The following is a 14,065-nucleotide window of genomic DNA, read 5'->3' as shown; positions in this document are numbered from 1 at the left end:
AAGTGTTTGACCCAGTTCACGCCGGCCGCGGTGGCCTAGCGGTTCTAGGCGCTTCAGTCCGGAACCGCACGACTGCTACGGTCGCAGGTTCGAATCCTGCCTCGGGCATGGATGTGTGTGATGTCCTTAGGTTCGTTAGGTTTAAGTAGTTCTAAGTTCTAGGGGACTGATGACCTCAGAAGTTAAGTCCCATAGTGCTCAGAGCCATTTGAACCATTTTTTTGACACAGTTTCCCACTGCACACTGTTAACGAAAGATCCAACATATGGAATCGGTTTTCAGACATGTAAGTGGTTCGAAGAATTCTTAAGTAAGAGGACACAGTATGTTGTAGTAATTTTTGAGAACATTTATCGTGGATAACAGCGGTTTTTCTTAGTTCTTTAAAATGAACATAAACGGTATCATGTTGAGCAGTATGAGCAGTTGAAGTCCGTGGAGTGCGTAGCGCCTGCTCCGTTCACCGCCAACGCCTAGCAACATCTCATGAGGTCTGAAGATTGTCAGTAACTGACTGAAACATGTAACCACAAAAATAAAGGTTTCTTGCGATCGAGACTGTTAATGTTTATTTCCAGTACATTGTCCTGGACAGCAAGTGGTAATCAGAGGCAAGGCCACTGTCAGGAGTGCCCCAGGGAAATGTGAGAGGACGCCCTTCTATTCTACTTACGTAGCTGATATGGCCTAGATAGTGAGCAGAATTTTCCGAAGTTCAGCTAATGACACTGGGGTGTACGCGAAGGTGTCGCCGTTGAGAGACTCTAGGAGCATATAAGATGACATGCAAAAAATTTCTAGTTGGTGTCATGACTAGCAGCTTGCTCAAAATGTAGAAAAACGTAAGCTAATGTAGATTGGCAGAAAAGCAGACCCGTCACGTTCGAATACAGCATTTGTAGTATGGGCTTGACAATGTCACTTCGATAAAATATATAGGCGTAATAAATCATTATCGATATTACACTGCGTCATTGTAAAGCATTGAAACACCTAAACAGCCGAAGTGGACGGTAGCAAATCGGTCGAAACGTCGGCAATTGAGTTTTTTAGTAGTTTATAGTGACGTGGTCGTATACCCAAAATAATTTTATCCAAAAACATCTAGAAAGGAGGTCGCTACAGCATACTATAGTCGAGTCGGCTTAAGAAGCACCCTGACAGTTGCAGTGGGCTAGCCGCAGCAGCTTCGCGCGCCTACCTCCACCAGTCACTTGTCGCTATTTTGTAAACGTCTCTATGGCAACGCCTCAGTGTTGTCGGCAGATCTATATGTGGCTGTTCTTTTTGGCTCTTGTTTTCGCCTGGAGCCATTGCATTTCGCAGATGAAAACTGACATCAGCGATGCTAGCTTCAGGGATTTTCTGACACCGACTGGACTACAGTTCACCCATTATTTAGTGCGGCTCGAGTGTTTCGGATCGCTCTAAGATGGGATTAAAGAAAGACATCGACGCAGTTCAGAGGCATGCAGCTAGATTTGTCACCTGTAGGTACGATAAACACGCGAGTATTACCGAGGTGCCTCGTGAAACCAAATGCGAATCCTTGGAGGTAAGATGGCGTTCTTTTCCTGTAATACTACAGAGACACTTAAAAGATCCAACATTTTTAACGCGGCCGTCTTCGGCAAGAATGTATCGTAGAAAACGCTTGTTAATTTTGCTGCACTGAATTTTACATACTTATTCCGACCCGTTTCTGTTTTCAACCATCATCCACGGAAAAGCAAAAAACAACACAATTTTTACGTTTTATTTATCATGGCACAGACGAATGCCATACTACTGAGTATGCGCAGTGAACGACTACTGTTCATGTGCATCTTAATATGGCATTCGTCTGTAGCGTGACATATAAAATATAAAAGTGGTATTGTTTCTCGATTTTCCCTGTATGATGGTGGACCACAGAATCTGGCCGGAATAAATGTGTAAAATTCAACAGAGCAAAGGTAACGTGCGTTTTCTAGGACTTAAAAGAACGCGCATTTGCGGATGATTGCTGAAGGACTGTACTGTCTACGTCTACGTCTACATTTATACTCCGCAAGCCACCCAACGGTGTGTGGCGGAGGGCACATTACGTGCCACTGTCATTACCTCCCTTTCCTGTTCCAGTCGCGTATGGTTCGCGGGAAGAACGACTGCCGGAAAGCCTCCGTGCGCGCTCGAATCTCTCTAATTTTACATTCGTGATCACCTCGGGTGGTATAAGTAGGGGGAAGCAATGTATACGATACCTCATCCACAAACGCACCCTCTCGATACCTGGACAGCAAGCGACACCGCGATGCAGAGCGCCTCTTTTGCAGTCTGCCACTTGAGTTTGCTAAACATCTCCGTAACGCTATCACGGTTACCAAATAACCATTCGACGAAACGCCCCGCTCTTCTTTGGATTTTCTCTATCTCCTCCGTCAACCCGACCTGGTACGGATCCCACACTGATGAGCAATACTCAAGTATAGGTCGAACGAGTGTTTTGTGAGCCACCTCTTTTGTTGATGGACTACATTTTCTAAGGACTCTCCCAATGAATCTCAACCTGGCACCCGCCTTACCAACAATTAATTTTATATGATCATTCCACTTCAGATCCTTCCGTACGCATACTCCCATATCTTTTACAGAAGTAACTGCTACCAGTGTTTGTTCCGCTATCATATAATCATACAATAAAGGATCCTTCTTTCTATGTATTCGCAACACATTACATTTGTCTATGTTAAGGGTCAGTTGCCACTCCCTGCACCAAGTGCCTATCCGCTGCAGATCTTCCTGTATTTCGCTGCAATTTTCTAATGCTGCAACTTCTCTGTATACTACAGCATCATCGTCGACGTACGTCTCGCCCAACAACCGAGAAGACGAATTGAGAAAAACTGGGACTCGTACAGAGAGATACAGACAATGAAAATGAGAGTGGGGCAATGTTGCGGGTCTAAAAGTACCGTCTGGTACACACCATCAGATGGTGAGCTGGGTATTAGATGTAGGCTGGAACAGCCTCCATATATGCAATCAACGAGCAGTCATTTTCCCTCTATCCAGCATTCTCAATCTCCCGTAATGCTAGCCTCTTAAAAGATTTTTTCCTACAGCAGTAGACACTTTGTGTATTGCACGCAGAAAGAGCGGGAGCGAATCTTCGATAGTTGCCCACGCCGCTGTGGGAGGGAAACGACTCTGTACTAGAGTGAAGATAATCCCGGCGTTGTACTTGATCGCTGTATACATAAAGGCAGCGGTGTCACGGTCTGGGCCTCCAGCCGCCTACCCAGCCAGCCGGTGTAGCGTTGCGGGCGCGGCTCCAGTTGCGAGTAGCAAAGGGCGCGCTGACACGCGAGAGAGCGACCGGCCAGTCGGAGCCGGCGTCCAGTAGGACGGCGCGGCGGTCATTACAGAACGCGATACCACGCGGGCGCGCGGCCGCGCAGCCGGCTGGACACGTGAGGCGCCTAATTATGCACGCGGCCTGCCTGCCGGCACTCCGCGGGCGCAACACAGCAGCACAGCACAGCACAGCACAGCACACCGCAACGCGAGGCGAAACCCGCCGGCTCTCTCCACTGTGCGCCTGCGAGGCGGCTTTCCTTTCTCGTATACAGGATGTTACAAATAGGTACAGCCAAACTTTCAGGAAACATTCCTCGCACACAAAGAAAGAAAATATGTTATGTGGACATGTGTCCGGAAACGCTTACTTTCCATGTTACAGCTCATTTTATTACTTCTCTTCAAATCACATTAATCATGGAATGGAAACACACAGCAACAGAACGTACCAGCGTGACTTCAAACACTTTGTTACAGGAAATGTTCAAAATGTCCTCCGTTAGCGAGGATACATGATTCCACCCTCCGTCGCATGGAATCCCTGATGCGCTGATGCAGCTCTGGAGAATGCCGTATTGTATCACAGCCGTCCACAATACGAGCACGAAGAGTCTCTACATTTGGTAACGGGGTTGCGTAGAAAAGAGCTTTCAAATGCCCCCATAAATGAAAGTCAAGAGGGTTGAGGTGTGGAGAGCGTGGAGGCCATGGAAGTGGTCCGCCTCTACCAATCCATCGGTCACCGAATCTGTTGTTGAGAAGCGTACGAACACTTCGACTGAAATGTGCAGGAGCTCCATCGGGCATAAACCACATGTTGTGTAGTACTTGTAAAGGCACATGTTCTAGCAACACAGGTAGAGTATCCCGTATTAAATCATGATAACGTGCTCCATTGGGCGTAGGTGGAAGAACATGGGGCCCAATCAAGACATCACCAACAATGCCTGCCCAAACGATCTCAGAAAATCTGTGTTGATGACGTGATTGCACGATTGCGTGCGGATTCTCGTCAGCCCACACATGTTGATTGTGAAAATTTACAATTTGATCACGTTGGAATGAAGCCTCATCCGTAAATAGAACATTTGCACTGAAATGAGGATTGACACATTGTTGGATGAACCATTCGCAGAAGTGTACCCGTGGAGGCCAGTCAGCTGCTGATAGTGACTGCGCACGCTGTGCATGGTACGGAATCAACTGGTTCTCCCATAGCACTCTCCATACAGTGACGTGGTCAACGTTATCTTGTACAGCAGCAACTTCTCTGACGCTGACATTAGGATTATCGTCAACTGCACGAAGAATTGCCTCGTCCATTGCAGGTGTCCTCGTCGTTCTAGGTCTTCCCCAGTCGCGAGTCATAGGCTGGAGTGTTCCGTGCTCCCTAAGACGCCAATCAATTGCTTCGAACGTCTTCCCGTCGGGACACCTTCGTTCTGGAAATCTGTCTCGATACAAACGTGCCGCGCCACGGCCATTGCCCCGTGCTAATCCATACATCAAATGGGCATCTGCCAACCCCGCATTTGTAAACACTGCACTGACTGCAAAACCACGTTCGTGATGAACACTAACCTGTTGATGCTACGTACTGATGTGCTTGATGCTAGTACTGTAGAGCAATGAGTCGCATGTCAACACATCAACACAAGTACCGAAGTCAACATTACCTTCCTTCAATTGGGCCAGCTGGCGGTGAATCGAGGAAGTACAGTACATACTGACGAAACTAAAATGAGCTCTAACATGGAAATTAAGCGTTTCCGGACACATGTCCACATAACATCTTTTCTTTATTTGTGTGTGAGGAATGTTTCCTGAAAGTTTGGCCGTACCTTTCTGTAACACCCTGTATACAAAATGAAACTGGCCCGGAAAATATTTCGAGCCCTTTAAGGTATGCAACCCAACATACATTATCCCCATCTGGAAAATGTGAGTTGAGTTGCCTACTTTAAAGTGGATCAAATATTTTCCGGAGCAATGTTATTTTGGAACTTCGCAGGCTCTCACGGCATAATAAGTCTTGAAAGTCTCTTCGGGTTTGGTGCCGGATGCTGAAATCAACAAGTTTCAATATTTTGGCGATCCAGCTGTCTGCCGTCTCCAGGAGAATGCTACTGCTGCTGCTAAGCCCTGCTGAAAACTGATACCAAGGCTGCAAATCATCGTCCTATATGTAGGCCTCTGTACCGTACACGGTGTATACTCCACCCATCGCAGGTGCTGCCCTCCAAGACTGGGCTGTTGGCACCGCCCATAGCAGACTCTCGGCGGCAGCGATATATCGCAACAATTCTTTCATTTCTGGACGTCATGGTTTACAAAAAAATAAGACGGTACTCTGGGACATAGTGTTTACCGAAAGCCGACACACGCCTATCGGTATCAGCATGCTAAGAGTTGCCATCCGCCATACCAACGCAGTGGCGACCTTAGGAGTCTGGTACATAGAACATATGCCATTCCCGGAGCGGACAGATCAATCCAAGAACTTTATATTTACAATGAAATGAACACCCTTAGCTGCTGATAGACGTTGGCATACGTCAACGGGGACAGATGAAAATGTGTGCTCCGACCGGGACTCGAAACCGGGATCTCCTGCTTACATGGCAGACGCCATAACCATCCTTTTTTTTTTTTAAGGGTAAATGAAAAAAGCTCTTTATTGGTACAAACTTAAATACAACAGAAATGCCATCCTACCGGCGAAAATAACACAAGACAATATACTCGTACAAGGCGAGGAATTCTTTTTTTAATGAACAAGGTGTAGGGAAAAAAAAGAATAAAAATTCTGATGTAATCAAAGAGGTGTGAAGCAATATACAGTGGAGTGAGGGAAAGACCAGTCTTGTCTGGGGTAGTGCATTAAAGAAAGGAGGCGCGTGTCCATGCGCCTACTCCACTGTGGGTTACAATGTAGAAAGTAGCGCGGGGAGTCTCAGATGTCAGCAGGGGGGCGGGAGTGCTGTCGGTGTGTGGCACCATCCAACTGAGCGGGGGTGAAGTAAAGATCGCATGTAGGTAATTGGCGAAGAAGGCGCGGTAGCGCGGTTGCTGTTCGACTTCACTGTGGGCGGTTTGTAAGTACTGCCAGAAATCAAGGCGTGATTTGTCGCCACCATTATACATGTAGTTGATCGTCCATCCCTTGACCCATACAATCGCATGATTTTTGGAGGCGGGGAAATAGGTATTCTCAGGATGGATAAAAGTCCGTGGGTCAATCGAGTCCGGCGGAACGCGGAGGTAACAGGCAACGAACTGTCGGGCAAGTTTCCAGACGTCACTGGTGGCAGTACAAGTCAGTTGATGGACATCGTCATCCACGAGGTGGCAAATGGAACAAAGTGGAGAGTCCTGTAGTCCGATGGCGTGAAGGCGATGGTTTGTGGCGAATTTTTCATTTGCGACTTGGTACCATGTTGCCCGGACGTTGGAGGGAAGAAAAGGCTGGTGGATATGACGCCAAACCGTGGGCCACCGCTTGGACGGATGTCTGAGTTCGATATTGTTGCTGGATATGGAACGAAGGAGTGGGGTGTAAAAATCTTTAGGTCGAGGAGAACGCGTGGTCGGTAAGTGTGTGTGAGCATAACTGAAGTCGACGATGAAATCAGAAACGTGCGTCAAATGATGCTTGATGTGTCCGACTGGTACTGGTGGTGTTATGGTCGCGGGCACAAGAATTTCCAGCAAGCTGCGCGTAAGGGAGGTGCCCCCGTGCCACTGCTTGTGCATGGTGGACATGTACAAGGACGCCGCTCGGAGTCGCACATTGGCAAGGCCGAGGCCTCCTGCTCGCGGGGGAAGGGTGAGCGTGTCGCAGCGGACCTTAAAGATCGTACCGGCCGTAAGGAAGTATCCGAGGGCAGCCTGGAGGCTGCGTCCAATAGTGATGGCAGCGGGAGGACCTGTGCGATGTGGACCATTCTGGCCGCCACATGTTGATTGAGGTATTGGACACGTTGTAAAGAATCGAGTCGTCGGAGAAGATTTTGTCGCACCGTCGTGCGGATAGTTTGGAGTGCACGCCGAAAATTGATGGCAGCGGAGCGGCGCACGGTGGAGGTGAAAATGATACCAAGATATCGTAGTTGTTGTACACACGGGACAGGTGCTAGGTCTTCGTGTGAGAGGCCGCGTCCAATGGGCATCGCCGCGGATTTAGCCACATTCATGTTACTGCCCGCTGCAATGCCGTACGTTGATATCAAATCAAGTACCGTGTGTGTTTCACTCCGTGAGCGGATCAAGAGGAGGAGGTCGTCCGCATACGCACGACATCGAAAACTGTGCTGTCGCAAAGTGAGACCAGAAAGGTGGCTCGTCAGACTCCCGATGAGTGGCTCCAGGCTTATGGCATACAGTAGGGTCGAAAGTGGGCAGCCTTGCCGTACGGAACGCCGGATCGCCACTGGTCCCGCCACACGGCCGTTAACCTGAATCAGAGATTCGGCGGTGCCGTACAGGCGCCGGATCACGTCGATAAAGGCTGGTGGAAAACCCATGCGGTTCATCACTGAGAACAGAAAAGGATGCCGCAATTTGTCGAATGCGCTGTCAAAATCGATGGCAACCACTGCGGCGCGGAGTCTGCACGCCGCTGCCAGTGCAATTAAATCGCGACATTCTCCTGTGGCCGTTTGTATATTAACTGAGCCGCCCGGAGATGTCTGTTCCGGGGATAGAATGCTAGGCAGGATCTTGCGGCATCGCGTTGCCAGTAGGCGTGTAAAAATTTTACAGTCTGCGTTAAGCAGAGTCAGGGGACGGTAATGTGCTGTCGTCACGCCTGGTGTCGGTTTGTGGATGGGTATAATAATTCCCGTGACGAAGGACGGCGGTACGGCGTTCCCCATCGTCAGCAGTACATTAAACATCGTTGTCCACCGTGACGCCATTAGTGTGAAGAAAGCGCGATAAAATTCTATCGGCAATCCGTCGACACCAGGTGACTTATTCAGAGCACCTTTTTTGATTGCATCGTGGGTTTCGTCGCGCGTAATGGGCTCCATCAGCTCGTCCGCTTCGTCGCTGGTGAGGGTGCGAGTTACGTGTGGTAACACAGACTCCTCAGCGTGGTTGTTGGTAGTCTCCTCCTGGTACATTGTGCGGTAGTGGTCGACAAAGGCACTGACGATTTCGGCCTGGCAAGTGACGTGCTGGCCGCGACAGGTGGTGATCTCGGTGATGAGTTGTCGTCGATGTTTCCTATCGGAGGCGATATGATGCATGGTCGGATGTTCTTGTTCCGCCAAATCTTGACGTCGGGTTCGCACCATAGCCCCCTGCAGTCTACGGCGTGTCAAAGTTACAATTAGCGCCTTAATCCTGCTGCTCTGGGTGTCGGGGGTGGGCGGTTGGGCGTCCAGGTCGCGGAGAACGGCGTAGAAATAGTCGGTAGTGTGCCGGCGCCACATAGCAACTTCCTTTCCATACTGAATCAAAGTACGTCGAATGGCAGGTTTGGCACATTCTAGCCACCAGGTCAAGGTCGTGCAGTATTGAGGTAAGCGACGTTCACAGGTGGCCCATGTCTCGGTAACACGTTGAAGACATTCGGGATCATGAAGATGGGAGGTGTTTAGCTTCCAGGGTGCACGACTACGCCAGACCACTTGCTTGGGGAAGAGAATGTTGCAGATGTAGGCACAGTGGTCCGAAAAGGCCAGGGGCCAAAGTTCTGCACCTTGGACTGCAGGTGTGAGTTCCCGAGAGACGTAAATTCTATCAAGGCGGCTCGCGGAGTGACTCGTCTGGTAAGTATGTCCAGGCGCGTCGCCGTGCCGAACTTCCCAAGTGTCGCGGAGCAACAGATCTCGGACGACAAGACGCAGTTCTTGACAGGTGTTGTAGTGGGGCACTTGATCTTTAGGGTGCAAGACACAATTAAAATCACCCCCAAGCAAGTAATGGTCGCAGCGTCCAAGAAACAAAGGAGCGATGTCTTCTGAATAGAAGAGTGCCCTGTCGCGTCTGCGGGTGGAGCCTGACGGAGCGTAAATGTTGACGATACGCGTCCCCATGACGGTGACGGCCATGCCTCTGGCAGATGGAAGGTATGTGATATCGGCCACTGGAATACCTTCTCTGGCGTAGATGGCTACGCCCCGTCCCAGGTGATCACCAGGAGAAGGATAAGTGTTATATCCCGCGATGTCTGGAAGTGTGGCCAAGTGTACTTCCTGTAGTAGTGCGATATCGACGTCCGACGCCCATATCATCTCTCGCAGCAGTTGAAGTTTCACGGGTGAGCTAATGGTGTTAGTGTTGATCGTCGCTATTCGGTAGGTTTGGAGCCGTACCCCGCCGTGGAGGGGAACTCCACCGGCGGAGGATGAAGAGGGACGAGGCAACGGTGAGTCGTGCCGTACGCCACCCGACGGCATTATCAGCGGCGTAACGATGCTTCCGTCTGGGGCAACTCTGTCCCCAGCGTGTGGTCCGGGTCCTCATCGACGTCCTCACTCCACACCATTGAAGGCGTTGTCGTTGTGATGGTCGTACGTTCCACTTCGGTCGTAGGGGCAGAGGACGTCTCGGCGGCAGTCGCATCTGTGGAGTCCATTGGTTCAGGAGCACCTGAGCGAGCCAGTAGAGTAGGCATCGACGTATCCACAGTCGGCGTCATGTTGTCGTCATGCGTATCGTCGCGCAGGTTCTCCGAGGCCTCGTCGTGTCGGACGGCCTCTGGAGCATCGGGGGGTGGTGATCCGTCTCGTTCCGAGACCGTACGGCGCCTCCTCTTGCGCCTCTTAGGTGAACGTTGTTTGCGGGTTCGTCCCTCCGTGTCGGAAGACGGGAGGGAGTCGCGTCGCTCTGAGAGGAAGGCCGTCGCGGGAACGTCCAATGAAGGGGCGTCCATATGTTCAGGCGGGGGGTGTCAGAAGTCGTCGCTGTTGGTAGTGGCGCCGGAGTAGCGTCAGGCTTTGAGCGCGACGCGTCGGCCCCAGCGGTATCCGTAGCAGCTGGAAGGGTCACCGGTGCATGGTCCGATGGGCGGCGGCCGGTGGGAGGAGAAGAGAGCGCCGATGCGTAGGTGATCGGTAAAACCGTCGTCGGTGCCGGAGGTGCCACGGTAGCGGCTGGCAGTTGGGTGATTCGTCTCTGAAGACACTCAGATCTGAGGTGGCCTTCTTTGCCGCACCCGGGACAGGTCTTGGGTTGGCCGTCGTATATGACAACCGCGCGGCACCCGCTAATTTGCAGGTAAGATGGCACGTGGCGATGGAGGTCGATGGTGATCTGCCGTACACCGTTAAGAACAGGGTACGTTTGGAATTGCGCCCAACGTTCGGCAGTGTGGCCATGTACAGTGCCATAGGGACGGAAAGCCGCGATAACGTCTTCCGCTGGGAGCTCGAACGGGAGTTCGAAAACTCGTATGGTGCGCATTCCTAAGCCGGCATGGTCGACAGTGACCGCTCCGACATTGCCGTCGGCGTGGCAGAAGCGTAGTCCATGGTTGGTATCACGAAGTATTCTTTCACATACCGCGTCATTGACGACTTTGACGTACACAGTACTGCTTAATATGGACAAATGTATGCCCAAGATGTCAGAAGCTGGGATCTTAGCAACGTCGCGTAGGAAGCATTCCACTTCCAAGGCCTTTGGTCGTGCGTAGTCGTTGCAGAAGTTGAAACGTAAAGTTGATTTTCGAAAACGGTTGGCCATGATTCTAGTGCACGTAAGCGACACGTAAGTGACGGCCGCTGAAATGTAAACAACAGCGAGCGCGCGCGCTCCGCAGGCGGAAATAACAACACGTCCACACTGCACGGCGGCGAAAGCCGGACTGTTGACATACGTCAACGGGGACAGATGAAAATGTGTGCCCCGACCGGGACTCGAACCCGGGATCTCCTGCTTACATGGCAGACGCCATAACCATCTGAGCCTCCGAGGACACTGAGGATAGCGCGACTGCAGGGATTTATCTCTGGCTCGCCTCCTGCGAAACCCACATTCTCAACGTATTGTCCCGCACTACATTCGTAGTGCCCCCGCCCATTATACTCATTACTCGCGGCGCGTTGCCAGTTCCCGTAAGAGTTCGGGCACTGTTTGTGCATTAGCACAGAAGAAGAAGGTGGTCAAGTGGCCGGTGAGCCTTAACTATATATATACTAAGATGGTATCTGTTCTTTCGGACATGTCCGAAAGAACAGAGACCATGTTAGTATATATAACTTTATATTTTATGGCTGTTTTCAAGGGAAATGGATTATCTGAGTAGTAGATTCGTCAGGCTATCAAGTTTGGACCATACCCGGACGTGCACGAAGAGGAGCATACATCTATGGAAATTCTTCCAGTCCATATGTGGTAGAACAGCAAACCAATACTAATACAACTATGGCCTTTATTCCTTACGCTTGGGGCGTATCATTCAAGAGTAGAAGAATTTTAAGGATTTTTAACATTAAGAGCGTGTTCCACCCTCTTTCCAAGATTAGGGCACTTCTCGGCTCTGTGAAAGACGACATGGGGCTTAGGACGCCTGGCATATATAAAAGTTAATGTCAGTGGTGGAAAGCTTACACATGCCGTCCGATTCGTACAATTCAGGACAGGTACGTGGAACATCGCCGTCATACGAGGCTAAATCAGTCGGAAAAATCACGATACCAGAACACTGCAACGTGTAAGACAGAGACAGGATGAAATCCGATACGACTGTTGCAGTTGCAAACGCTTCCGATTTTTGTAACATTGTTTATAAGGCGCAATTGATATAACGCTGGCAGACAATGTGATTAATATACACAAGGGTTTTCCTCTTAGCAGAACGTGGAACGCTGCACTAACCCACGTAAAAACAGTGTGTTCTTCAGTGCGACCAGGATGGGTGTTAGAAAATAGTGTTTGGGTGCGATACATCGTTGCTGCCGGTGTTCTACTAAGGGCGGCACTGCCAGCCCCGTCTTGGGGAGCAGCAACTGTGATGGGCAGCGCACCGTGTACGCTAAGGAGACCTACATAAGAGGGCGATTTGCAGCCTTGGCATCTGTTTTCTGCGGACTCTCCAGCAGCGGCATTCTCCTGAAGATGGCGGACGTTGGATCACCGAAATATTGAATTATGTTAAATTTAGGATCCGGCAGCAAACTCAAAGACACTTTCAAGTCCAGTGTTATTTTGCCCAACCTGTACAGTCTCAGAAAATTTAATTACGTGGACAACAGTCAATTCTGAACTGATGGTACCTTAGGGATCGAAAACCAGTTTGTAATAAACAATTATTTACATGACTAAAACCAGGCGCGGACACAGAGTACATTTGTGGTGGGGGTCATAGTCTGTAAGAGATTTAGAATCGTCTTCAAAATGTGTTTCACCTGTGTCGTCTCTGTTGCAGATATCGGGGATGAGAGTGACGCCTAAGTCCCCTCCAGAGGCGTACTTTTTTCTTTTACTGAGTATTCGGGTTATTTTAACTGTAGATTAGCAAGTCCATATTTTTCCGAGTCTCACCATCCACTCTTCCCTAATACTTTCAGTTGCTATTACCCCAAGTGTTAGCAAGCATAGGATAATAAGGATAAAGTAAGTAAAATGATTTAATATAGCAATTTATTTCAGCCGTTGTTTATTATATCGCTTTCGCATAACTTTAAGGAAATTGACATGCACAGGAGAAGATTCTTCGCCTGAAGATGATGGAGACGCATTCCATCGAAACGTTGCTACGAGAGGACGACGCTACTCGGCTACCCGCGAAGACTCCATATATACACCTTTTTTTCTTCCACCACAGGCGCCTTTAGACATGTACTGATCGTTCACTGCCCTATACGTAAAGCACGCCTGTGATTCGACGGGAAGACATTTAAAGAGTGGCTGTAATTAAACTTTCGCTACTTAAGCCAGTGTAGGCGGAAAACTATGTACCGTATGGGCACCCAACTTTTGGGAATGAAGTTCCGACTGTGCCCTGCAGGATTTGCGTTGTTGGTAGTGTTAGAATCGTGACTTGCCGTTAAGGGCCTGTAGTGGTACGACGACGTAGGGTTGAAACACAAGCATCAGTGTGCATTACAGCTGCAGACAGTCAACATGGGTTTGGACAAGGTGGGCAGAGCTGATTTATCAAAACAACAGCTTATAGTGCCGCTGCTCTTCGCGGATATCAGAAGATTAAAGGAATACGGGCAAGTCCTCTTCCGCACCGGGGTGAAGAACATGATTCGGAAGTTCGAATTAACTGGCAGCTCCTCGGATAGGCAGATGGCCAACTTGCGACATAAATCGTTGAACAAGTTACTGTTGCCGTCGCTAATAATACTGGACGCAATATGCAGCTTTCAAGCCGTGCACGAACTTTGTCACGACAGCTGAACGTTGCTTAGTCCTGCGTTGTTTCGGGCAGCAGCACATCAATCTCTAGCGCGGTTCCAGGCAGTCGTGGATGCACGTGGTCGTTACACTGTAACCTGGAACTTAAACGTGGTATGCAATTAACAAATGTTACGACTTCATGAGAAAATTAAAATATGTTTATTTCAGTGATTTATTAGTTGTCTTCCACATCTCCACATCTACATCTATATGGATACTCAGCAAACCACATTTAAGTGCCTGGCAGAGGGTTCTTCGAGCCACCTTCACAATTCTCTATTATTCCAGTCTCGTATAGCGCGCGGAAATGATGAACTCCTGTATCTTTCCGTACGAGCGCTGATTTCCCTTATTTTATCATGCTGATCT

Source organism: Schistocerca piceifrons, chromosome 1 (assembly GCF_021461385.2).
Source record: "Schistocerca piceifrons isolate TAMUIC-IGC-003096 chromosome 1, iqSchPice1.1, whole genome shotgun sequence".
Taxonomy (NCBI): domain Eukaryota; kingdom Metazoa; phylum Arthropoda; class Insecta; order Orthoptera; family Acrididae; genus Schistocerca; species Schistocerca piceifrons.
The sequence above is the reverse complement of the archived record's forward strand: the minus strand, read 5'-3'. Positions refer to the sequence as shown.